The sequence below is a fragment of the Felis catus genome, chromosome B2, assembly GCF_018350175.1.
Source record: "Felis catus isolate Fca126 chromosome B2, F.catus_Fca126_mat1.0, whole genome shotgun sequence".
NCBI classification, from domain to species: Eukaryota; Metazoa; Chordata; class Mammalia; order Carnivora; family Felidae; genus Felis; species Felis catus.
The window spans coordinates 73,240,155-73,266,815 of record NC_058372.1 but is presented as its reverse complement, the minus strand read 5'-3'; the positions used below and the strand labels follow the sequence as shown (position 1 = coordinate 73,266,815).

Here is a 26,661-nt window from a genome sequence, read left to right as displayed (position 1 = left end):
GAAGACAGAGCTACATCAAATAACCTGGAAAAAAACTAAACTGTACTCTTTTAGGTCTCAATTTATTTAAATTAAGTAATAAATCTGATTTATAAAATATTATTCTATTAAAGTAAATGTTAATAGTATGAGCTTTGGATCATACATACATAGACCATATAAGTCCTCACCTATAAAACAAATGTGAAAATATCTAATAAGATTTTGGGGATGATTAAATAGCAAAATATAAATCAATGACTTAACACATAGTGAGTCTTCAGTGTTGTTATTACAAGAATGCTGTAGAATGCCAACAAACTGGGTATAGAGGGAACACGTGTCAACATAATAAAAGCCATATATGACAAGCTCACAGCTAACATCATACTCAATGGTGAAAACCTAAAAGCTTTTCCTCTAGATCAGGAACAATACAAGAATGCCCAGCCCACTCTCACTACCTTTATTCAACATAGTACTGGAAAACCTATCCTGAGCAAATCTGCATGAAAAATACATAAAAGGCATCCAAACTGGAAAGGAGGAAGTGAAAGTGTCTCTATTTGCACATAACATATACAGAAAATCCCAAGGCTCCATCAAAAAACTTTTAGAACTAATACACAAATTTAGTAACATTTCAGGGTAAAACATCAATATATAAAAATCTGTTGCTTTTCTATACACAAATAAGGACTCATCAAAAAGAGAAATTAAGAAAACAATCTCATTTACAATTGCATCTAAAAGGAGAAAATATCTAGGATAAATTTAACAGCTACTATGCAGCTACTATGGAAAAGAGTACAGAGGTTCTTCAAAAAATTAAAAATAGAACTACCACATGGTCCTACAATCCCACTTCTGGGTATATATTCAAAGGAAATGAAATCACTATATTTCTTTTTCCAAATCACTATCTTGAAGAGATATCTGCATTCCCATGTTTGCTGCAGTATTATTCACAGTAGCTAATATATACAAACAACCTAAGTGTCCACCAATTAAGTAAATGGGTAAAGAAGATGTGGTATATCTATATATATCTATATATAGATATATATAAATACACACACACACACACACATTAAAATATTATTCAGCCATCAGAAAGAAGGAAATCCTGCCATTTATAACAACATGGATGGACTTTGAAGGCATTATACTAATGAAGTAAACCAGACAGAGAAAGACAATACAAATATTGTATATCACTTATGTGTGGAATCTAAAAAAAAAAAAAAATCAAACTCATATTAACAGAAAAGTGGTTGCCAGTTGCTGGGGGCAAGGTTGGAGGAATAGGGAAATGTTGGTAAAAGTATATAAAAATACAGGGACGCCTGGGTGGTTCAGTTGGTTAAGCATCTAGCTCTTGATTTCAGTTCAGGTCATGATCTCACAGTTCCTGAGATTGAGCCCTGTGTCAGGGACCTATCTCATGGTTCATGAGTTTGAGCCCTGAGTCGGGCTTTGCACTGACAGTGCTGAGCCTGTTTGAGAGTCTCTCTCTCTCTCCCTGCCCCTCCCTCACACTTGCTCTCTCACTCTCTCTCTCTCAAAAATAAATTTAAAAACTTAAAAAAATAATAATACAATAGAATAGAGCAGAAGAGCGTGAACTGGAAAATAGAAAGTTAGGAAGCCCAAATTTTACTACTGGATCTGCTACTAATTAACTATACAACTGGAGTCAAGAGTCTTAATTTATCTATGAGTAAAATCAGGGAGTTGGCTAGATGTTCCCTATATTTTTGAGCTCTAACATTACATGATTGTGAATAATTGCTTCTCGGCCTTTTGGCTAAGATCAAGTGTAGTATATGATTATGAATAAACAAGACAATTACCAACTCCCCTTTCACATTATGCAGTATAGACCTAAATCTAAGGTCTGTTGGCTACCTAAATCTAAGGTCTTATGACTTTTAAGTTGGATAAAATACTCCTGGGATAACTATTCCATCTGCTTGATTAGTCAATAACTTGGAACTGAAGACTAGGTATGTATGTGGCCATAAGAGTGTATGCTCTGGAGCCAGTATTAGCTTTATGACCTTGGTCTAGTCAGTTTCCTTGCCTATATAATGGAAACAGTAAGGGTATCTAACATCATAAAGTTGTGCAATGGAATGGATTCACACATGGAAAACACTTTGAACTGGGTTTGGCAAGGATAAGAGCTCAATAAACACTGGCACTATTATCACCTTAATTTTTTATTCCTTTTATTTCTTTTCTGGTCATTTATTGTTTATTAATGAGATTACATAAATCTTTAAAAAATAATAACATACTTTAAAATGCTACGTTAATATGTAATCCTTACAATCTCTTTAAAAGGTAGATGGAAAAACAAAGGAGAAAACCCTAGTTTGATTATTTCTTTAGATAGAGCTAACCTAACTGCTTGAAATCTCTTCCCATTGCAACTGAGTTTTCTGAAGAAATCTGGTCAAATTTAAAGCATAAAGTGAGATTCACCACCCAAAGGCCTTCCTGTTAGAAATCTCTAAAGACCAGTTGAGCTTTGCTCCACTCTCATCAAAATCTTGAATAGACTCTATTAACATATTGACTTGATTTTTATCACCTTTTATCTCTAATCGAAAGGCCTCTTCAAAATTAAAGGGGTTTCCAGCATTATCTGAACAGATGAAAGCTTTAATGGCCCTAGTTTTTGAGGGTTTGCTAAGCATCAGGCTATTCTCAACTTCCCAAATGTTGTATGTAATACTCAAAATTAACCTGTGAGGTGAGTATCATTACAATTTTACATGTGAGAAAGATCCTAGCAAGTAGGAAATGGTAAAGCCAGGATTTTTGACCCAAATTTCAAGTTACTTACTCTTTCCACAATAATAAATAGTAAGAGTAGAGTGAGAGGAAGGAAGGAAGGTAAAAGGGAAGGAAAGAAACAAGGACTTCCAGGAGCTCTGAAATCATGGCTCCTCTACATTCCTTGAATTCCTGTAAGCCTGACACAGCAATCATTACCCCCTCAACAGTCTCCCTATCTGCCCTTAGTCCAGTCATTAGAAAAGTCAAGCTGCATCCTATAGTGGAGTGTAGAAGATGTGGCTTTGGGCAGCGTGGTAGACTCTGTCTTTTAAGTGGGACATAGAGCACATTTTCATAGAATATCTTGGATTTCTGGAAGGTTCTCTGATGTCCTCAAAAATCTGTATCAAATAATCTCCTAAATTGCTTTATATATAGAGACTGGTTTATATATGGAGAAAAACAAAACACACAAACAGGCAAACCTTTCTGTGAAACACTCTAGTATCTTGCTACCTAGCTTATCCAAGTTAAACATCAAATATCAGTTAAAAGCAAGAGTATTAAGTAGTAAAGAATTATGTGTAAAAGGTCAAAACCTGAAACACTAGCCCTGAAGTTAAAACTCTCCTTGCTAGATTGGCAAGAATGATTGGCATCTGGTGATAATAACTGAATTCAACCCATCTCTATCCTTGTTACACTGCTGTGGGGTATAGATTTTTGTCATTTCGGGCACCTAAAGCTACTACTACTCCCTTTGACCAAGGGAGGGGTCACATTGTCTCCATTCTTTTGGAATCTAAGCCAGTCAGTTTCAGAGCCCATGGGAGGGAGTGGGAAGGGGATGCCAGAAAGCTTAGGAATGCTGTGGAAGCTATTCTACAATTCATTTATGGTCATTTATTTAGTACGAGTGCATAAGTGAAGGCCTCTTTGACACATTGAATACAGCTTCTGGAGGACGGGCATATACACAAAAGTCAAAACGAAAACTCATTCTGGCAGTTTTATTCATGTATAACTTCTCAGTAGCCTAGTCTGACATGACATCCCACACTTGAAGGATTTTGTAGCTCAGAAAACCCTGGATTATTGGTCAACTGGCTCTGGCCTTTTTCTCCTTATGTGACAAATGGATTTCTCTGAAGGACTTGGCCTCTGACTAGAGTGGCTAACTCACAAGTCCTGGCTGAACCTGATAGCTCTTCAACCTGGCTGCAACCTGGTCTTGGATTATCCTGTTACTGCTGTGGAAAACAAACAAACAAACAAACAAAAAACAAAACAAAACAAAAAAAACACCTGGGTGAGTCCCAGTGGATTATGCACAGAAATAAGGTAAACCAAGCCAGGGCACCAAAGCCTTAAAGGCTATTCATTTCTAATTTTTCAAGAAATGGGCCTCTTTTATGGCTGGAACTTTTCCTTTAAGGCCTCTAGATTCAACACTGACCAGTGTAGGATGTCTTTTTACTAAGTGTCTTTCCCCACAAGCAAGGCTGCCTCATCCTTAGTTCAAAATTCCCCTCCTCAGAGTAGTCTCTGTTTGAGGTAAGGACATACTTGAAAGACTACCTCTGGCTGATCACCTCTTAAAATCTATGCATGACCTATTTGTTAGAGGCAATGGAGAGAGTATAAGCTACCACCCTGTCCAGCTGGCTTTGTATACTGGCCCTTCCACTTCTCAGCAGGCGGCCTTGGGCAAATTGTTTACATTTTTTGTGCCTGTTTCCTCATCTTCAAAATCCAAAATGATAGGAGTGCTCACCTCATAAGGTTATAGTGAGAGGGAAATGAATTGATTTGGGTAAAGTGTATAGAACAGAACAAGTGCCAAAACTGATCAACGTTAGCTATTATTTTCATTCAGAAGTCTGAGAAATGAGTATACATTCTAAAGTGGTAGTTGACTAGAATCAATCTGGTTTTGAAGGAATGAGATGGGAAAGAGGTAAAATACAGCAGTAAAAGGGAAGTCTTGGTTTGGGGTACTATGGGGAATGGCCTGGAGATGTGAGCCATAGGGAAGGATGTGATGGTGTCTTGAGGAGTAGGTTCTGACTCAGAAGCTAAGGCAGGAATTGAAGGGCTGTACTACAAATCTTTGGTATCCAAGGGGCAACAATAAGGGTAATTTTAAAAAGGTGAAGGCAATATAGGTAAACAAAGTGAAATAGCTAACATATTTACCTGAACTATAGTTTCTCTTAGGGTTAACTGTGGCAGAATAGGATTAAACTAACTATAATTTCCACTGAAGCAGAGACAGTTGTTTAGTTCTCAGTAAAGGTGTGCTGAGTGGATTAGGTAAGTGATGAATAAACAGCTCCAAGTCCATGTTGAATTTATTTGCTCCATAATCCTGGCCTGATTAAATCCAATGATGGCTTTTATTTTTTTATTTTTTTTTAAAGTGGTTATTTTTGAGACAGAGAGAGACAGAGCATGAATGGGGGAGGGCCAGAGAGAGAGGGAGGCACAGAATCCGAAGCAGGCTCCAGGCTCTGAGCTGTCAGCACAGAGTCCGACGCAGGGCTTGAACCCACGGACTGTGAGATCATGACCTGAGCCGAAGTCGGACACTTAATCGACTGAGCCACCCAGGTGCCCCCAATGATGGCTTTTAGATAGAGCTTTGGGGATGTGGCCAATCCTATGTGTTCCTTTCCCCCTTTGTGATTCAATATCTACCAAGGAAAAAAAGGGGGAGAGTTTTATGGAACAAATCACAACTGTGTCTTTAAAGTTCCACGAATGATGCTCCATACTTTTCTTGGGATAACTAAAGGGATTCCTTAGTGTATAAATAGATATTTATGCAAGTTTTCTTTAGCAAGTTCTCTTTCATTTTTTTTTTTCTGACACAGATGGTAGTCAATTGGGAAAACAAAATCATTAACATTTTTGTTGATTGCAAGAAATAACCCCAAACAAAAAGACTTTCTAGATTTATAGGGGTATATATTTAGATGATCTAAATTATCTTTTAATACTGCACTGCACATAATTTGGCATCCACCAAAATCAAGGTGCCTGAAGGAACGCTTTAATAATAGTCAATTGTGACAACAGAACAGACAAGACAGGCTAGAAAGGTGAGCATCCTTTGAACATGAAAAATAGTAACAACAATACTCCCCTCTCCATAAAAAACCAACACTGTGTGTGGCAAATAAATACGAATTTTAAAAAGGACACCACAAAATGGTGTATTTAAATTAAATATAAATAAAGTTAGAATTGGTGGAAGAGTATTACTCTCTATAAAAAAAAAAAAATTACCAATTGGCCTTTGTTGAATCCTACTGCCTAAACATTATATCAGGGATCAGTATACTTTTTCTGTAAAAAACCTGATAGTGAATATTTGAGGCTTTGCGGGCTAAGAGGCCAAATTGAGTACAAGAAGTAGGTACTTACATATCGTATAGAAAAAATATTTGCACAATTTTTATTTATGACATTTAAACTATAATAATAACTGAGTACAATTTTTTGTAATACAAGCCTATCCATGAATGGATTTTTATTTCACTATAACATTTTACTTAATTGAGGTTTAACTTTATTGTTCCTTATCATTCAATTGATTGCAAATGCTTTTCTGTAAAAATTACTCATAGGTACTAGAACTATACAAAAACAGGCTGTTGGCTGGATTTTTCCTTCTGGCTATAGATTGCTGATCTCTGGGTTAGATTTTTTGAAGAAGACCAAGCAAAGCATTGTCCATAAAAGAGCAAATAGTAGTTAACCAATAACAACACTAGGTTACTGCTTTGCATGAGTTGCTACTGGGGTCCTGGTACTGGTATAGCATACTGGTGTTCAAACCAAATAATAGGAAGTCCTTAGCATAAACTTGGAAAATTTTAGTAGAGATTGAGAATAATGTGAAAATGACAGTATCTTGATACAAAAGGAACCCAGCACAGAGCAGTGTGAGTTAAAAACAGTCAACACACAAGGGGGGGAAGAAAAGGGCTTTCTGAATGGGTAAGATAGAGGGGATTCCCTTTGTGTCCGTGGTATGGAGTATAGTCTGTTCCTTAGTGAGGAGAAACTAGAAATTATATCAGATCCTACCCAGAATTGCATATATTTGTGTTCAAATTAATTGTTAGTAAAGTGAAAATACTTTTCATTCTAGAATGTAGAGTGGTTTCAATTATCACCTACAAATCTCTTCACTGTCTTTATGAAGTCCTAAGAAACATCCTACATATATATGTGGTATCTTGGCCAGTTATATGTTACTGCCCGCTGGAGCCAAGATTCTCAGTTTCAAATTGAGGAAAAAAAGATGAGCAGCTATGACCTTTCTCCCTCATCTTCCTCTCTAACCAAATGCTCTATTAACATGACTTGTCTGTTATATAAAAATGTCTTAATTTGTCCATAGCCAGGTTTTACTTCACATATAGGAATCCATTAAATAAAATTCTTTGGCCCAGGCAGTAATTTATTCATTCAAAACCGTTTAATAGTTTATGCAACCATTTAACTCGTTTTTTTGTTTTGTTTTATTTTGTTTTGTTTTGTTTTGTTTAGCATTTTTAGTGTCCCTAAGTAAAAGCATTCTTTTCAAGGAAAGGACTCAGGTAAAGTACTCAAGAATCTAGAGTCAAGTTGATGGGTTTGAATCTCAAATGCTATACTATGTGACCTGGGACAAGTTAACGTTTGTTTGTTTTCTTATTACCAGTTCACTCAGCTGTAACATGGGAATAACAGTTCCTACCTCTTGGATTTTTGTGAGCATTAAGTGAGTTAATACACATAAATTTAGTATTCTGCCTGGTAGATATTATATGCTCAGTAAATACCAGCTATTTGTATAATTAGTTATTATTTTCAATTTACCTATGATATTTATTATAATGGCAATATTTTTGACATCAAATGAAGAGACTAAATTCATAAATTCATTGACAGATATTTTCTGTATGAGGCATTACTGAAGGCACTGGATAGCATAAACAAAGTAGATAAATACCTATAGTTTTGTAGGATTTTCATCTTCATGGGAGGAGGGGAGAACAGAGAAAAAAACCCAAAATGCAATCAGATAAAATGTATCACATTTCAGATGATTATCAATACTATGGAGAAATTAACACGAGTAAGACAGGGACTACCGAGGGAGGTGAAATGGCAATTCAACGTAGCCTGGGTGATCAGGGAAGTCTTCCTGGGTATGGTGCCTTTTCTCCTAAGGCACTGAGAGACCTTGGCTATGTTGCCAGACTCAGCAAATAAAAATACACAACATCCACTCAAATTCCACCAAGCTTGCTATATTTTATCAGGCAACTATGCCTGGAGATGAAGGACAAGTTTTATTTTGGGATAAAACGCATATGAGTTTTAATGATAAATTCTGATGGGAAGGGGCTATCACAGGGGTGAAAGAGAGAAGGTCCCAGAGCTCTGAGGATTCATGTTTCACTGTTGTAGAGGTCCAGAATGGGCTATCTATTCTGATTACTTGAGGTTTTGAAATTTCCCTAGATTCCTTCCTGTAAGTGGGTAGGAAGTGGAACATGAAGAGCTCTATGGCTTCCTCTTAACTCCTTATATTTGTTACTGAGGGTCACAGTAAGTGGACTGAAAATTACGTTAAATGTCAGCTAATACAATCCTCAGAAAACAGACCCAGAAATATCTAATGAGCTGTTCAATATTATGAAGATAGTGCCTCTATGAATTTGGATTTGCCTCTATGGATTATTGGTTTAGATGCTTGAAAGGTCAGTGAACTGCAAAAAAACATTCTCCATATATGATTTTTCTCCCTTTCTTCCCTTCTTCTCTCCTCTCTTTTCCTTTTCTTTTTTTCCCTTTTCCTCTCCTTTCCTCCCCCCACCCCGTTTCTGTGATATTTTTCACCCATAATTCAGTATAGTACAGTTTCTCCCAAAAAGATGATTTCAGCAGTGGGTAGTGGTAGTTGCTACCATAAAATGTAATTCTTCTTCTAATGAGTCTGTGCTGTTCTCTCATATGCAGTTAGGGGAAAGTTGGCTTCATCTCAATCAGCTCTGGGACTATGGTGATAGTATTGATTATTACATGAAATTGAAAGATACAGTTCACTTGAACATAAGGACAGGCGCTTTTGTCCATTTTTGAAAATTCAGTTTCTACCACATTGCCTAACACCTGGTGGGTATCAGTAAATAAGACAATTAACAGTAGATAGGATTTTCAGTATTATGAGATTCTCTTAAAGTCAAAATTTGATTTTTGTTATATCACTAGAAATAATGCTTATTTGTATGCTTCTTCCCCCAAATAAGTGTGTCAGAGGTGTTTTCCTGCAGATGCTGAAAAAAAATGTACGGCATATTGGTTCAGAGAATAGGCCTCACATTTCATACTTCCTAGCCATGTGACTTTTCCTTATCTTTGTGCTTAGTTCCCTTTTCTATAAAATAGGGCAATAATACTAACATCATACTAGTGTCTCATTTGTCATCAGATTTTGAAATATGTTGATATATAAAGTATTTAAACCAGTTCCTGTCACATACAAGGCACTAGAATGTTAACCATTAGTATTATAGTAATCTTACATTATCTGTAATATGTCTTACATTATCCCCAATACAATTCTTAGCACATTGTGCTCTATAATGATTCCTGGATGACTAAATGATTACAGAAAAAAACCAAACTATTTACTTTAATATTTAGAGTCCTCTTGAAGATACTGCAAAAGAGTATAAGATTTAAAAATATCACTGTTTGACTAGTCTAGTCATTAACACCTTAGAGAGAGAGTAGGCTGAGCAATTACAAGGATGAATAAGCCTCTGTCATCAACCTCTCGAGCTGGAGAGCAAACATATTTATATGGGCAGGAGGCAGTGCCTTCCCCTTCTTCTTTTTTTTTTTTTTTTTAATTTTTTAACGTTTATTTATTTTTGAGACAGAGAGAGACAGAGCATGAACGGGGGAGGGTCAGAGAGAGGGAGACACAGAATCTGAAACAGGCTCCAGGCTCTGAGCTGTCAGCACAGAGCCCGACGCAGGGCTCGAACTCACGGACCGCGAGATCATGACCTGAGCCGAAGTCAGCCGCTCAACTGACTGAGCCACCCAGGCGCCCCGCCCATTCTAATCATGAGCCATGTCCACTTTGGCAAGTTCAGGGCCTTTGATGAGCTTTTGTTGTTAGAAATCGAAAGAAAACACCACTGAGAGTAAGATGGAAGAGCAGTTTGTCAAGCTGTGGGTTTGTACCATTTTCCCTTCCATCTATGCCTACACACAAAGTATATCACAGAGGTAAGTGATTCTATTCTTAATCCACCACAATTTGGCTTTCTCTCTCACATGCTAATAAATCCACATTGGCCAAATTTATATATTTTTTTCTTTTTTGTAAATTTTTTAAATTTAAGTTCAAGTTAATGAACATATAGTATAATAATTTCAGGAATAGAATTTAGTGATTCATCACTTACATATAACACCCAGTGCTCCTCCCAGCAAGTGCTCACTTTAGTGTCCATTACCTATTTAGCTCATTCCCCCACCCAACACCCCTCCAGCAACCCTCACTTTGTTCTCTGTATTTGAGAGTCTCTTACAGTTTGTTTCCCTCTTTGATTTTATTTTTCCTTCCCTTCCCCTGTGTTCATCTGTTTCATTTTTTTAAATTCCACATATGAGTGAAATAATATGGTATTTGTCTTTCTCTGACTGACTTACTTCACTTAGCATATACCTTCCAGTTCCTTTCATGTTGTTGCAAATGGCAAGATTTCATTCTTTTTGATAGTCAAGTAGTATTTGATTGTGTGTATGTGTGTGTGTGTGTACATGCTCACATGTATATACACATGTATGTATATATATACATGCCACATCTTCTTTATCCATTCATCAGTTAATGGACATTTGGGCTCTTTCCATACTTTGGCTACTGTTGTCGATAGTGCTGCTGTAAATATTGGGGAGCAAATGCCTCTTTGAATCAGCACTCCTGTATCCTTTGGATAAATTCCTAGTATTGTTATTGCTGGGTTGTAGGGTAATTCTTTTTAGTTTTTTTGAGGAACCTCCACACTGTTTTCCAAGAGACTGCACCAGTTTGCATTTGCACCAGCAGTGCAAAATGTTTCCCTTTTCTCCACATCCTTGCCAACATCTCGTTTCCTGAGTTGTTAATTTTAGCCACTCTGACTGGTGTAATGTGGTATCTCATTGTGGTTTTGATTTGTATTTCTCTGATGATGAGTGATGTGGAGCATTTTTTCATGTGTCAGTTGGACATTTGGATGTCTTCTTTGGAAAAGTGTCTATTCGTGTCTTTTGCCCATTTCTACACTGCATTATTTGTTTTTTGGGGTGTTAAGTTTAATAAGTTCTTTATAGATTTTGGATGCTAACCCTTTATCTGATATGTCATTTGCAAATATCTTCTCCCATTCCATCGGTTGTGTTTTAGTTTTGCTGATTGTTTCCTTTGTGGTGAAGAAGCTTTTTATCTTGATGAGGTCCCGATAGTTCATTTTTGCTTTTGTTTCTCTTGCCTCTGGAGACATGTCAAGTAAGAAGTTGCTGCAGCCAAGGTCAAAGAAGTTGCCTGTTTTCCTCTAGGATTTTGATGGTTTTCTGTCTTATATTTAGGTCTTTCATCAATTTTACTTTTGTGTATGGTGTGAGAAAGTGGCCCAGATTCAGTCTGCATCTCACTGTCCAGCTTCCCCAACACCATTTGCTTAAGAGACTATGTTTTTTCCATTGGATATTCTTTCCTGCTTTGTCAAAGATTAGTTCGCTATACATTTGTGGGTCCATTTCTGGGTTGTCTCTTTTGTTCCATTAATCTGTGTGTCTGTTTTTGTGCCAGTACCATACTGTCTTGATGATTACATTTTTGTAATACAGCTTGAAGTCCAGAATTGTGATGCCTCCAGCTTTGGTTCTCTCTTTCAGGATTGCTTTGGCTATTCAGGGTCTTTTCTGGTTCCATACAAATTTTAGGACTGTTTGCTCCAGCTCTGTGAAGAATGCTGGTGTTATTTTGATAGGGATTGCATTGAATATGTAGATTGTTTTGGGTAGTATTGACATTTTAAACAATATTTGTTCTTCCAATTCATGAGCATGGGATGTTTTTCCATTTTTTGGTGTCTTCTTCAATTTTTCATAAGCTTTCTATAGTTTTCAGTGTATAGATATTTCACCTCTTTGGTTAGGTTTATTCCTAGGTATTACATGGTTTTTAGTGCTATTGTAAATGGGATTGATTCCTTGATTTCTCTTTCTGTTGCTTCATTATTGGTGTTTAGAAATGCAACTGATTTCTGTACATTGATTTTATATCCTGTGACTTTGCTGAATTCCTGGATCAGTTCTAGCAGTTTTTTGGTGGAATCTTTTGGGTTTTCCATATGGAGTATCATGTTATCTGCAAACAGTGAAAGTCTGACTTCCTCCTTGCCAATTTGGATGCCTTTTATTTCTTTGTGTTGTATGACTGCTGAGGCTAGGACTTCCAACACTATGTTGAATAACAGTGGTAAGAGTGGACATCCTTGTCATGTTCCTGACCTTAGGGTGAAAGCTCTCAGTTTTTCCCCATTGAGGATGATATTAGCAGTGGGTCTTTTGTATATGGTTTTTATGATCTTGAGGAATGATCTTTCTACCTCTACTTTCTTGAGGGTTTTTATCAAGAAAGGATGCTGTATTTTGTCAAATGCTTTCTCTGCATCTATTGAGAGGATCATATGGTTCGTGTCCTTTCTTTTATTAATGTGATGTATCACGGATTGATTTGTGGATATTAAACCAGCCCTGCATCCCAGGAATAAATCCCACTTGATCTTGATGAATAATTATTTTAATGTATTGTTGGATCCAGTTGGCTAGTATCTTGTTGAGAATTTTTGCATCCATGTTCATCAGGGAAATTGGGCTATAGTTCTTTTTAGTGGGGGTCTTTGTCTGGTTTTGGAATAAAGATAATTCCGGCCTCATAGAATGAGTTTGGAAGTTTTCCTTCCATTTCTATTTTCTGGAACAGCTTCAAAATAATAGGTGTTGACTCTTCTTTAAATGTTTGGTAGAATTCCCCTGGAAAGCCATCTGGCCCTGGACTCTTGTGTTTTGGGAGATTTTTAACTATTAATTCCATTTATTTAGTGATTTTGGGTCTGTTGAAAATTTCTAATTCTTCCTGTTTCAGTTTTGGTAGTTTGTATGTTTCTAGGAATTTGTCCATTTCTTCCAGATTGCCCAGTTTGTTGGCAAAATATTGCTCATAATATTCTCTTATTATTGTTTGTATTTCTGCACTTCTGGTCATGATCTCTCCTTTTCATTCGTGATTTTATTTATTTCGGTCCTCTCCTTGTTCTTTTTGATCAATCTGGCTAGGGATTTATCAATTTTGTTAATTCTTTCAATGAACCACCTCCTGGTTTCATTGATCTGTTCTATTTTTTTTTATGTTGATATTATTGATTTTTGCACTAATATTTATTATTTCCCATCTTCTGCTATTTTTGGGTTTTATTTGATGTTCTTTTTACAGCTTTTTTAGTTGTAAGGTTAGCTTGTGTATTTGAGACCTTTCTTCCTTCTTTAGGAAGGCCTGCTTTGCTATATACTTCCCTCTTATGACCATCTTTGCTGCATCCCAGAGGTTTGGGATTGTCATGTTTTTATTTTCATTTGCTTCCATGTACTTTTTAATTTCCTCTTTAATTTTTTGGTTAACCCATTCATGCTTTGGTAGGATGTTCTTTAATCTCCAAGTATTCATGGTCTTTCCAAATTTTTTCTCCAGGTGTCATAGCATTGTGGTCTGAAAATATGCAAGATATGAATTCCATCTTTTTGTATTAGTTGAAGGCTGATTTGTGTACTAGTACATGATCTATTTTGGAGAATGTTCCATGTGCACTTGAGAATAATGTGTATTCTGAGGCTTTAGGGATGAAATGTTCTGCATATATCTGTTAAGTCCATCTGGTCCAGTATGTCATTCAAAACCATTGTTTTCTTGTTGATTTTCTGCTTACATCTGTCCATTGTTGTATATGGGGTGTTGAAGTCCCCTACTATTATGGTATTATTATCAATGAGTTGTTTGTGATTAATTGATTTATATATTTGGGTACTTTCATGTTGGAGGCACAAATAATTTACAATTGTTAGATCTTCTTGGTGGATAGACACCTTAATTATGATATAATGCCCTTCTTCATCTCTTGTTACAGTCTTTATTTTAAAATATATGATATATGATATATATGATATAAATATATATATTTATATATATATATATATATATATATAAATATATGATATAAATATGGCTATTCCAGCTTTTAATTACCATTAGTATGATAGATGGTTCTCCACCCCTTTACTTTCAATTGCAGGTGTAATTAGGTCTAAAATGGGTCTCTTGTAAGCAGCATATAGATGGATCTTGTCTTGTTATCCATTCATATACCCTATGTCTTTTGACTGGAGTGTTTAGTCCATTGACATTTAGAGTGAGTACTGAAAGATATGAATTTAGTGCCATTGTGATGCTTATAGAGTTGGTGTTTCTGGTGATGTTCCCCGGTCCTTCCAAGTCTGTTACTTTTGGTCTTTTTTGTTTATTTGTTTCATCTTTTCTCCAAAGAGTCCACTTTAAAATGACTTGCAGGACTTGTTTAGTGGTCACGAACTCCTTCAGTTTTTGTTTGTCTGGGAAATTCTATCTCTTCTTCCATTTTCAATGAGAGCCTTGCCAAACAAAGAATTCTTGGCTGTATATTTTTCCAATTCAGCATGCTGAATATATCCTGCCTCTCCTTTCTGGCTTGCCAAGTTTCTGTAGATAGGTCTACTGTGAACCTGATCTATCTTTCCTTATGGGTTAAGGACTTTTTTCCCCTTGCTGCTTTCATAATTCTTTCCTTGTCTGTGTATTTTGTGAATTTGATTATGATATTCCTTGGTGATGGTCAGTTTTTGTTGAATCTAATGGGAGTTTTCTGTGCTTCTTCAATTTTGATGTCTCTGTCCTTCCTCAGATTAGGAAAGTTTTCCACTATCATTTGCTCACATAAGCCTTCTGCCCCTTTTTGTCTCTTTTTATCTTCTGGGAGTCCTATGACTCAGATGTTATTCCTTTTTAACAGGTTACTGAGTTCTCTTTGAGTCTGGTATCGTGCTCTTTTGCCTTTGTTTCCCTCTTTTTTTTCTGCTCCATTATTCTCCATAATTTTGTCTTCTGTATCACTGATTCACTGCTCTGCTTTGTCCATGCTTGCCATCATGGCATCCATTCGAGATTGCATCTCAGTTATAACATTTTTAATTTAATAATGACTAGATTTTACTTCCTTTATTTCTGCTGTAAGGGCTTCTATGTTTTTTGACCCTAGCTAGTATTCTTATTATTGTGGTTCTAAATTCTAGTTCAGGCATCTTATATCTGTGTTAAGCCCCTGGTTGTCATTTCTTCCTGTTCTTTCTTTTGGGGTAAAATCCTTTGTTTTGTCATTTTGGAGGAAGAAAAAAATTAATAAAATAAAAAGTTAAAATTAAAAAATTAAAACAAAACAAAAAATCAAATAAAGGAAGATAGATCCTAGGTGTGTTTTGTCTGCTTGTTGAAAGAAGCTTGATAGAATATTTAAAAAAGGGGGGGGAGAAAAGGAAGAAAAAAAAAGGTAAGAAAAAGTTTAAAAATTAAAAAATATATATAAAATACAATAAAATGAAGTAAATTAAATAGAATACAAATTAAAAAATACAAAATAAAGTAAAAAAAAAATAAAAAAATTTAAAAGAAGAAAAATAAATTTTTCTTTCTATATCCAAGAAAAAAAAAAGGAAAAAAATTTAAAGAAACACAGAACCAAAAAAATGAATAATGAACCAGCAAACAGAATGAAACCCAAATGAAGTTACAACATTTCCCTAGAACACAAACTATGAAGCACTCCACAGTCCATACAATAAGCAGAGGGACTTCTGCTTGTCTTCTAGGGGATGTGTTTGGAGGGTACAGTTGGGCAGGGCTTGGTGTAATGGCTCTGTTCTCCACTAGGCGATGCTGTTTAGCTTACTGGGGTGGATGTGCATGCGAGAGGTGGAAATGGCTTCACCCAGTTCTCTAGTCTCTGGCACAGGAACTTTGTGTTCTCACCAGCCCACAATCAAGCACTCCTTCCTTTGTCTCAGGCCTCCACCCACTCCCCACCTCTACCCTGTGTTCAAGCCATCCACCTGCTAGGCGGCACCTCACTCCAGAGTTTTATCTCAGATGGGGTTGTATATCAAAACCCCACACTTCAAAGACCCTTGAGGCTTGGACACACACCAACTCCCTGGGGGAGGGGGGGGGCTCATGGAGCAATGGCCAGATGCCAGCTTAACCCAGAAAACATTCATGAGATCATGCAGCGGCAGAGGTTTAGATTATGGAAAATCACAACACACATCTGGTGCCAAGTTTCACCATACTCTGGTGTCTTTGTCCCAACACCAGCAAATGTGGATGCTCTCGGAGGTCTGCTGGTATCTTTGCCTGTGAGGAAGCCATATGGCCTCTACCATGTGTTCTCCAAGCAGGCTAACCACTTCTCCCCACACGGCACATGGATCCATCAGATCTCGCTGTGTGTTACTAGGGATTCACCCCGCTTCCTCACCAGAGCACTGCCAGGCACTGAGCTCCAGAACTTCAGACTCTGTGACCCACTGCTTATAGAATCCTGGTGGTATTGAAATGCTCTCCTTTCTTCCCATAAGTGGTTTTGGGGAACAGATTTATTGTTCCATCCCCTGTTTTCCTCTTTCTCTTTCTCTCCAACTACTTTTGGGAGAGTGTTTTTCCTACACTCTCCCAGTGCACTGGACTCTCCCCCTTTCTCTGTCCTCTCTCTGCAAAAACAGCTTCCTACCCTCCACAGTTTTTCTCTCCCCAAGTGCATCTCTCCACACCACGTACATGCTGAGTTCTGTAGCTCAAGTTATGCATATTGTTGTGTTAATCCTCAGATCAATTTCCTAGGTGTGCAAAATGGTTTTGTGCTGGTCTAGCTCCATTTCAGGGAAGAGACAAGCTAAGGGTCTCAATGCTGCCATGGAGCCATCTTAACTCCTCCTGAGTATTTTTTCTTAATAGTTAAACCCAATGATCCTTCCCAGTACTCTTGATGATTCTCTGAATTGTTTCTGGCATGCTGTCCTTTCTGAAATTTACTATGTCCTTGGAATCTGAACACTCCCCCATCCCTACCTCCATTGTTTCCTTCTCTAACTGCTCCTCTTTGCTCACTCACTTCCTTGTAGTGGCTTTTCTTTCTTTGCTTCCCTGTTAAATGTTTATGGTTCCCAAGGTCCTACATTTAGATCTCTTTTCATCTGGTAATTTCGTTTTCCCCTGTGTCTTACAGTATCATATATTAACTAGTGTAGTAAGCTGAATAATGGCCTCTGAAGACATCAGGTCCCAATTTCTGGAACCTGCAGATATTACCTTATTTGGAAAAAGAATCTTGGTGGATATAAATAAGACAACAGTTTTGAGATGAGGAGATTATCCTAGATTATGTTGGATTATCCAGGTGGGCCCTAAATGCCATCATTGGTGTCTTTGTTGGAGAGAGGGAGGTGGAGATTTCATACAGATAGCAGAGAAAAAGATAATGTGAGATATAAATTTGAATGATGAGGTCACAATACAAGAATTGCTGCAGCCATTAGAAGCTGGAGGAGGCAAGAAATAGATTTTCCTAGAGTCTTCAGAAGGAGCATGGCCTGCTGACATCATGACTTTGGCTGATTGGTACTGATTTGGGGCTTGTGGCCTCCAGAATTGTGGGAGAATAAATTTCTGTTGTTTTAAAACCCAAGTTAAATAGCAGCCACTAATTAGGGAACTAATTAGCCACTAATTAGGAAATTAATACAACTAAAATATCTAGAATTTATCTTTAATTACTATCTCTTTTTTAAGTGCCAGATACACGAAACCAAATACCCAGTGGACACTCCACCAGATAACCCATTTAACATTAGAACGAGCTATTACTGAGTACTTGCAATGTGCCAGGCACTACTCTGAAGCCCTTTAGAAATATTGTCTCATTTAATATTCATTTTAATACTCACCACAATCCTATGAAGTACTTAATATCCTCACTTCAGAATGAGTGAACTGAGACACAGAATTTAAGTAGCTTGCCCAAAGTTATAAAGATATTGAGTGCTAGAGCTGAGATTTAGGCCCTAATGTGGTCTGGTTTCAGGGCCAATCACTAATGACCGTGCTTTGCTACCTCAAATTACCTGAAAACTCATGCTATTCAGAGCCTAGCCATATCCAACCCAAGCAGCAGTGCGCAGGCCTCCTGAGGATAAATCACTTTAGCTGAATTCAAGAAACCTTTACAGGGCCCCTGCTACCTGCTAGGCACTCAATGTCAGTTCTTTGCAGATATCACCAGGGGCATTTTGCTGTTCTTGTTCAATTACCAAACTCTCTGAGGCTAGAACACTTAGAAATCTCCTGCAATTTCAGAATTAAAGCATACGTCAGAAGGAAAATCTGAGCTAGATATGAATTACTATTGCCTCCTAAAAGCCTCATGTTTATTGACAAATGCTATTCATAGAGTACTACTGCTGTCATATCACCATGGTCACTTTCAGTGTGTTGCCACTGAACCCTGGGGCAAACTGGAAAAGCTGAAACTGAAAGTATCCCTCTCAGCATTTAGAGAGTTTGATCTTTCACACTGTGTTTGGCACATCTGGAGTCCCTGGACGCCTGTCTAACATTCCCTCTTGGTTCTTCCCTTATTGTTAACACCTGAAATAATAGCTGCACTATCTTAGTCATCTACTAGGAGCCAAGCAGTATAACTAAGCTATGCATTTAAACCTTTCTATAATTCTGCAAGGAAAGTATTATTGCCATTTTATAGATGAGAAAACTGAGGCTTACGATGGCAAACTAATTTGTCCAAACTCTCATAACTTGGTAGTGGCAGAGTCAGGATTTAAATAATCATTAATAATGATAAATATGTAATAATTTAATAATAATGTAATTAAAATTGTTGAAACAGACAAAAAAATTTCTTAACACAATTTAAGTTTTAAGTTGCCTTTTCAGTTGCCTTGGCTGTAGGAGCGGGCAGGAGAAAACCAGGTTCTTGATGGTTCAGGAAAAAACAACAAAAATTCCTTCTCTTTTCCTCCTCTCCTCTTGCAATTTCTGTCCCTGAGGCTGCTTCGTGCTCAGGCACAATGGACTTTAGTGATAATATTAATTTTGTTTTTATTACATCTGTATAAGTCTTTATAAGTTACCAAGTACTTCAGTATGAAAGAGCTCTTTCTGTAAAGTGAGAGGGTAGGACCTCTCCTTCATCCTCAGAATTCTGTGTTGGGTTACCCCTCTGTGCAGAAATGAATTTTCTGTGAAGCTCAAAAATCTTTAAATTTTCAGGGTGGACATATTGGGTATCTGGCTAATGGGAAATTGAAGATCATTTTAGTCTGAGTTTAGTGAAATGCAGTTATGTGGTTTGCATTAACTTCCAGGTGTAGCTAATTTATTGATGCCTGTCCTCATGCAGGAATACTTTCAGAAATACTCCCACTGCCTACTCACTTGAGGTCATGGAATGAAGACACAGGGTTAGAGGTTCTAATGCTATATGAGCCTACCCCTACAATGCCAGAAATATGTGGGTGATGGAGGAAAAAAAACGTTTGAGATGTTCAGCTGTTCATTTGTGGGTAATTCTTCAAACCATCCTACATATAAAATTGTAAGCAAGGTTTTGGTTTTATTTGATGCAATGTTAACTCACAAGTTCTCTCCTATCAGGAAATACAAGAGGGAGCAGAGTATACAACCAAACCAACCAACCAACCAACCAAAAAAACGGGGGGAGGGGGGGAACACGGTAGGGTGTGTAAGGAAGGTAATTAACAAACATTATTTTTATGGATTTTGTGATGTTTTGTGGTATTTATCATCTTTTAAAATATACTTAAGTCTACTTTGTGGTGATTTCTTTTCTTATTCTAATTATTCACCCTTGTATTTATTATTTGTTATTTTGCATTCTTTCTACTAAAGAGGGCCCCTATAATTATATAAGCTTCATTCCTCTCAAATTTGGTACCTGTTTCTGTCACTACAGCACTTAAAAATTCACTAATTAGACTTTCAGTGAATGGCTGATGGTGGGAGAAAGGTGGAAGAATCTAGACCTGTGGGCTGCCAGAAAAGTGGTTTTGGAACTGAACTGGGGAATGGGCTCTCTGGCTCTGGTAAGAGCATTCAGGTCCCACATGCTGGCCTCCATGCCTGACTCACACAATCATTGTGTGTTTTTTGTTTTTTAGGTTTTTTTTGTTTTTCCCTAGCAAGGTCAGTCTAATGAACAAGCAGCTGTCATCACTGCAGAGCACTGAAGCTTCCCCTAACCTGATACATCTCTTCTTCTCCTCCTATAGGACCTAAAATGTCAGCATTAGAGACACATTCCTCTGAGTTTGGAAAGTTTTCCAATCCTCAAGAATAAAATTATTAAAAGGAAACATTCTTATAAGTATTTTCATCATAAATCGGCATTAAATATCCCTTAGTCCTGAGGCTTAGGAGATGTTAACGAGTATGAGAATGGTGACCTAAACATTTCTGAACATCTACTATGTATCAGGCCATATGTTGTGCAATGCATCACACATGGTCTCAGTCCATCCTCCAAAAGAGGAAGACACTAATGCTCAGAGGGATCATATAGCTCTTGGCTGACCAAGATTTCACAGAGATTAGGACACAAAAAGAGTTAAGTGACAAATTAGGAGGTAAGGGCTTTAACAATTTCAGGCATTTCACAATCCTGCCTTGGGCTAACCCTGCTCTTTACTGTTTTCCCCAACTCTAATAAAATGCTGATTACTACTTCTCCTAATCACACAGAGCAGAATAGAATACACTCTATACTATGTGGGGTATAAAAAAGTAACCCCTGGGAAATGAAAGTATGTTGGCCAAACATAAGGAACATAATTGAAATTAAAAGCCAAATGACACCTGGATTTCAACAAAAACCAATTACCAAGAGGGAAAAGGTTTTCAAGATGAGAACCAGACAGTTAAACATTAGCTTTCAATGGTTTGAAGTGTTTAGGTTTTGCAATGGTGTGGTTTGGAAGTTCTCCAGCAGAAAAACTATTTTCTTTTAAAAGGAGCGCTCTCTGCAATATTTTCTTTGCTGAAATAATGTGATCCTTAATGACGTCTTATATGACCCACACTTTAAATGGATGTATTATTTTAGTTGACCTCATTTTTACCAGGTTTTTATAGGTCAGCAGTGAACTATCAACAGCTTCCTGATAATTAATCCTACTTACCCAAAGAACTGTTAGCCTGTTAATCTTATCTATGCTAAGAGGAAGCTTTTATATGTACCAGACTTCCTCAGTGAATAATAAAAACCAAACTGAACTTCTACAGAGAAGTTCAACATTGTTGTGAGGTTTGGAAATGAAGAAACAGATTGAAAATCATGATGCTACCCTGTCTTTAGCTTCTTACTTGCTGAAATTCTGTGGTTCATCTGGCACAGGAATGGCTTTACAGTAGAATCAGCAGCACAATTAGTTGAGTGGTTCTAGTCAGGAGTGGTTCTCTGGGTGGCTTTGTCAAAATGTACGGACAACTGATGGAATGGGAGAAGATATTTGCAAATGGCATATCAGATAAAGGGTTAGTATTCAAAATCTATAAAGAATTTATCAAACTCAACACACAAAAAATAAATAATCCAGTGAAGAAATGAGCAAAAGACACGAACAGACACTTTTCCAAAGAAGACATCCAGATGGCTAACAGACACATGAAAAGATGCTCAACATCACTCATCATCAGGGAAATACAAATCAAAACCACAATGAGATACCACCTCTGACCTGTCAGAATGGCTAAAATGAACAACCCAAGCAACAACAAATGTTGGTGAGAATGTGGAAAAAGGGGAACCATTTTGCACTGTTGGTGGGAATGTAAACTGGTGGAGCCATTCTGGAAAACAGCATCAAGGTTCCTCAAAAAATTAAAAATAGAGCTACCCTATGACCCAGCAATTGCACTACTAGGTATTTATCCAAAGGATACAAACATGCTGATTTGAAGGGGCACATGAACACCAATGTTCAAAGAAGAGATGTATCAACAATAGCCCAATTATGAAAAGAGCCTAAATGTCCATCAACTGATAGAAGCATAAAGGAAATGTGGTATTGGGTTGCCTGGGTGGCTCAGTAGGTTGAGCCTCTGACTCTTAGTTTCAGCTCAGGTTATGATCTTACAGTTTGTGGATTTGAGCTCCACATTGGGGTCTGCACTGATGGTGCACAGCTTGCTTTGGATTCTCTCTCCCTCCCTTTCTCTTGGAAACAACAACAACACAAAAAACAAAAGAAGATGTGGTGTGGAATACTACTCAGTGATCAAGAAGAATGAAATCTTGTCATTTGCAATAACGTGGATGGAACTATAGTATATTATGCTAAGTGAAATAAGTCAGTCAGAGAAAGATAAATATATGATTTCACTCATATGTAGAATTTAAGAAACAAAACAGATGAACATAGGGGAAGGGAAGGAAAAATACAACAAAAACAGAGAGGGAGGCGAACCGTAAGAGATTCTTAAATACAGAGAACAAACTGAGGGTTGTTGGAGAGGAGGTGGGAGGAGGGATGGGCTAAATAGGTGATGGGCATTAAGGAGGGCACTTCTTGAGATGAGCACTGGGTGCTATATGTAAGTGTTGAATCACTAAATTCTACTCTTGAAACCATTAATACACTATATGTTAACTAGGTTGGATTTAAATAAAATTAAAAAACAAACAAATAAATGTATGGACATGCAGCATATGTAGTTAGTTACCTGGGTGGTCTGGTTTGAGAAACATTGACAAAGGCATCTCAAGTAGCAACTAGAGCTGCTCCCACTGGAAGTTAATTTTCTACAATTAGAGACTCATTCCTTTGACTCTGTAGATCTTTAAGAGTTTACTGTTGAAACACAACTATAGTTTTTGCCTGTCACCTACCGCAAAGCAAGACCAGTATCTGACAGAAGGAGGGGAAAGAAACGTATTTTTACAACTGGATCTCAGGAAGAAGAAAGGTGATGAAACAGTAAACTGGCTATCTTTAAATGGCAGAGGAAGTAGAGAGTAAATGCTGGTTTCATCTAGCAATTTGTAAATGGGTGTTTGTACATATGGGTCTTAACATGCTCATAGACTGTGGGTGTGCATATATGAGTGTGTGAAATAAAAAGTATTATTGGATTCAGCCTTTCGTCAGCAGAGTATAAAGGCTTCCAGTTAAGGGTGTGGCTTATAATTAAAGGATTTCTGCATCTGCTAATTGCCTATGACATGTACCCTTTCCAAGGCAAGTTGCTGAGTTTCAGTGATTTTAATATAAATCTATTTTTCATCAGGTTAAAAATTTATCCTAAATAGCACTTTAAATCCAAGCTGCTCAAGTAGATATGGTTAGAGATATTTGCTTAAATGATCTTCTGTAAGAGATGTATTATATCTGATATTAGACAAAATAAAACATAAACATGACATCTTACCCAAGGCGCTGTATATTTTTATTACTCACTGTGGTGACAACGCAAGTTTTTGAAGAGTTAGTTGTATGGTGTTGACTTTATATGTTAAACCGAACAGAGACTGGTTGTGTGTTGTGAAGAAGTTCAACAAAGTTAGAATCGTTGCTTCAGAAGACCAAGGGACATTCTCTCTTAGAGGGAATGAAGAATGAATAGATACACTTTACTATTTCCTCCCCCGTATACGTATTTTTTGTAAATATTCTGAATTTGCTTATAATAACTGCTAGAGATATATCGATGACCCCAAAAAGTAATATCCAGAAAAAATGTGAGAGAAAGAACTACTGGTGACCATCAGGTTACATTCCAATTCTTTTTATATGTAGACTTCCAAAAATAATTTCTGGTTATCTGTCATTTTCCTGTTTTCCTATATTCATGGTACAATCTTTTTATATTTTTACTCTGCATAGGTTGTAAATAATTTTTTAAAGAACAGAGTACAAATATAGGAACGTAATAGTTAAAATGAAATAAAATATATCACAGAACTCTCTCTTCTATCATTACATCATTTTTAAGATGACCTCTTCTATTTCATGTATCTGGAGACATCTTTATGTTGATGAATCCCCTCTTCTTTTTGCCTCCACTGTTAACACCTTCATTTAGGCCAGTGGCTTCTCTGGTCACTATGCAGAGTGGTATGCCACTTTATAGTACAATCTAATATATGCATGTCTCTGTGGATATGCATAACAAACTTGATGAAAATGTCATGAAATGATAGGATGGCCTCATATTTTCTATTATAGATCTATTTCACGGATATTGCTGGTTAAGACTACTAAAATCATTGTGTGATTCTAAAAGGTTGTGACCTACAGATTGGAGAACAGTAATCCAAGCCAGTATCATCATTGGTCCAGATACCTGCAGTAGCCTATTAACTGGTTTCTCTTTTTTCCACTTTTTTCTCTTCGATTCCCTATTCCATATAGTAGCAAGAAAGACCTCAAAAGATAAATTAGATCATGGTACTCCCCTGCTCAAAGCCTTTAGTGGCTTCTTACACTTATATTAAAAGCCAAACTCCTCACAGTGGCTTTTATGATCTAGCCCTTTACTTTTTCCACAGAATGATCTTCTGTATTTTCTCCCTTCTTCAACATGCCTTGGCCCCACAAAACTTTTTTCAGTTCCTCTAGGACACCAAATCCTTACCTTTCTGGGTACAAGCTGTTCCCTCTGCCAGAAACCCTCTTTTCCCAACTTCTCATGGCTAGCTGGTGCTTGTCCGTTAGATCTTGCCTTATTTTCTCTACAGGGAAGCTTTCTGGACACTCTAGATGAAGTCATTCCTTACTATCTATTTCAGCCTATTGTTTAAAAATTTACCACAATTGCAGAAATGCAGAAAAAACATGGCAGCTAGATAACGTTGACCAAGTACCAAGCAGGTTGGGGTGGTGGGAAAAAGACCCAGAGCAGGAGATTGCACATTTTTAAGAGCTAGGTTGTATTCATCTTAAAATCAGGAACTTGGACTTTGGAAATGTGACTTCATGTGAAGCATCTTTTCTGTTATTACTGTCTTTTAATTTTTGTTTAGTATTGAATCACATTACATTTTAAAATGCTACATGTCACTGTTTCACCAAGAAGAATGAAGAAAAGGAAGGCTGTGACTACATGTAAGTCAACAAATTAAAGAGAGGCTGTCTGGTGAAGAGGTAGAGTGAGAGGCCCTAGAGAAAGGCAGTGCTCAGATACAAGGGTCAGAGGCTGCTGGTGGGGTCAGCTCCTGCTAGTTGAGGGTTATTCTTGACTCAGAACTTATTTATAGGGTTTTATATGCTGTTTTTAATAAGAACGATATTTCTATCCTTGAAATATCTTCTCTAACTTTGGAGACCCTTCCTGTTATGGAAATCATGAATAACTTGCCAGATGTTTTTGAGTAGTCCTGCTGAAGGGGCACTATAACCCTCTTTGTCCTAGGGATTGAAAGTCCCTATTTGTATCCCAGCAGTTCCAAGTCTACAAGCAGATATTTGTACATGGTGTAACCCTTCACCAGCAGCCACTTGGGAGGATGGGAATGAAGGATATACTTGCTTTTGAGTTTTTGAGTTCAGGTGGTACTTGGAATCAACTAAATTTCCCTGGGCCTCCAAGTGGATGCCCTGAAAAAGGATTCCCTGAAGGCTGAGACTATCATTTGAACCCCCAGGGGCCTGGTGCTTAGAAGTACCACCTGGTCCCTGGACTCTCCCTCTGCTACTGATGGTTTCCATTTTTAAGAATTAGGTTCCACTCCAGATCTTGGGAAGAGTTAGCTTACAAGGCATCAGGCATGCACTAAGGTATATTTATATGTATTTTCTCATTTAATATTGCCCAGCCTCCTCTCCCAGCCTGGCCCTGTATCATATTCTTCTGTCTATTCCTTTTCACCTCAGTACTAGGGGACCATTTCCCCAAAGCTATGATATGAATGTACATGTTCTGAGGGTGTTATGATACATGTCTTTCCAGTCCCCCATAATTCCTCAACAAAGATTTGTGATAATATTTTACTCACCCCACTTCTCCTCCTAGGCTCAACCTTGAAGAGAGTTCACCATGGCCCACATGAAGCATGGGATGCTTTTAAAGAGACTAGCTCTAAGTTCTAATAGAAAGATTCCATGTCAAGAAGTAGGGGAAAAATATCCATCCCTAGGCTTCCTGCATCCAACTCTCAACCACTTCACTTGAGAATAATCTACTCAGCTGTTTCCATGTTAGCCATTGACTTTCCCAACCAATGAATAATAAGGAAGATGTGCATTAACTAAGGCAGCCTTGCCATAAGGTTAAAAGAACCTGGAAAGATGATCTCTACTGCTTCTGGACCTTTGGAACAAATCCAGTTTCTTCCTGGGCCAAGTTTCTTTGAATTACAATTTATTAAATACAAAATGAACTGGCTATTTTGGGCTAGGCTTTGAGGTATTACCTAAATCCTGATTGAAATGGCTTGTGAAGTTCTTTAGGAACAGCCTTTTCTTGTTTTCTTTCTTTCTTCATTGTTTTTGTTTTGTTTAAAATAATTATCTTATTCTTGAATAATGTAATAGATAAGAACTGCAGGAAACCATTGGAAGTTCAACATCATTTATGGAATTGTTGAGGATAATCCATTGACAGTGAGAGCAGTAACAAGATAACAGACTTCAACTGGCAAGAAACAGCAGATCACTGCCTGCAGGGGA

The 26,661-nt window shown here is 37.3% G+C and overlaps 1 protein-coding gene and 1 pseudogene across 1 annotated transcript in view; one reads left to right on the top strand and one right to left on the bottom strand.

Moving 5' to 3' along the window:
- LOC123385745 overlaps positions 1–26,661 on the bottom strand; it is a 131,931-nt gene that overhangs the window by 95,634 nt on the left and 9,636 nt on the right. The window lies entirely within an intron of this gene.
- On the top strand, positions 1,767–1,970 carry LOC111560727 (annotated as a pseudogene).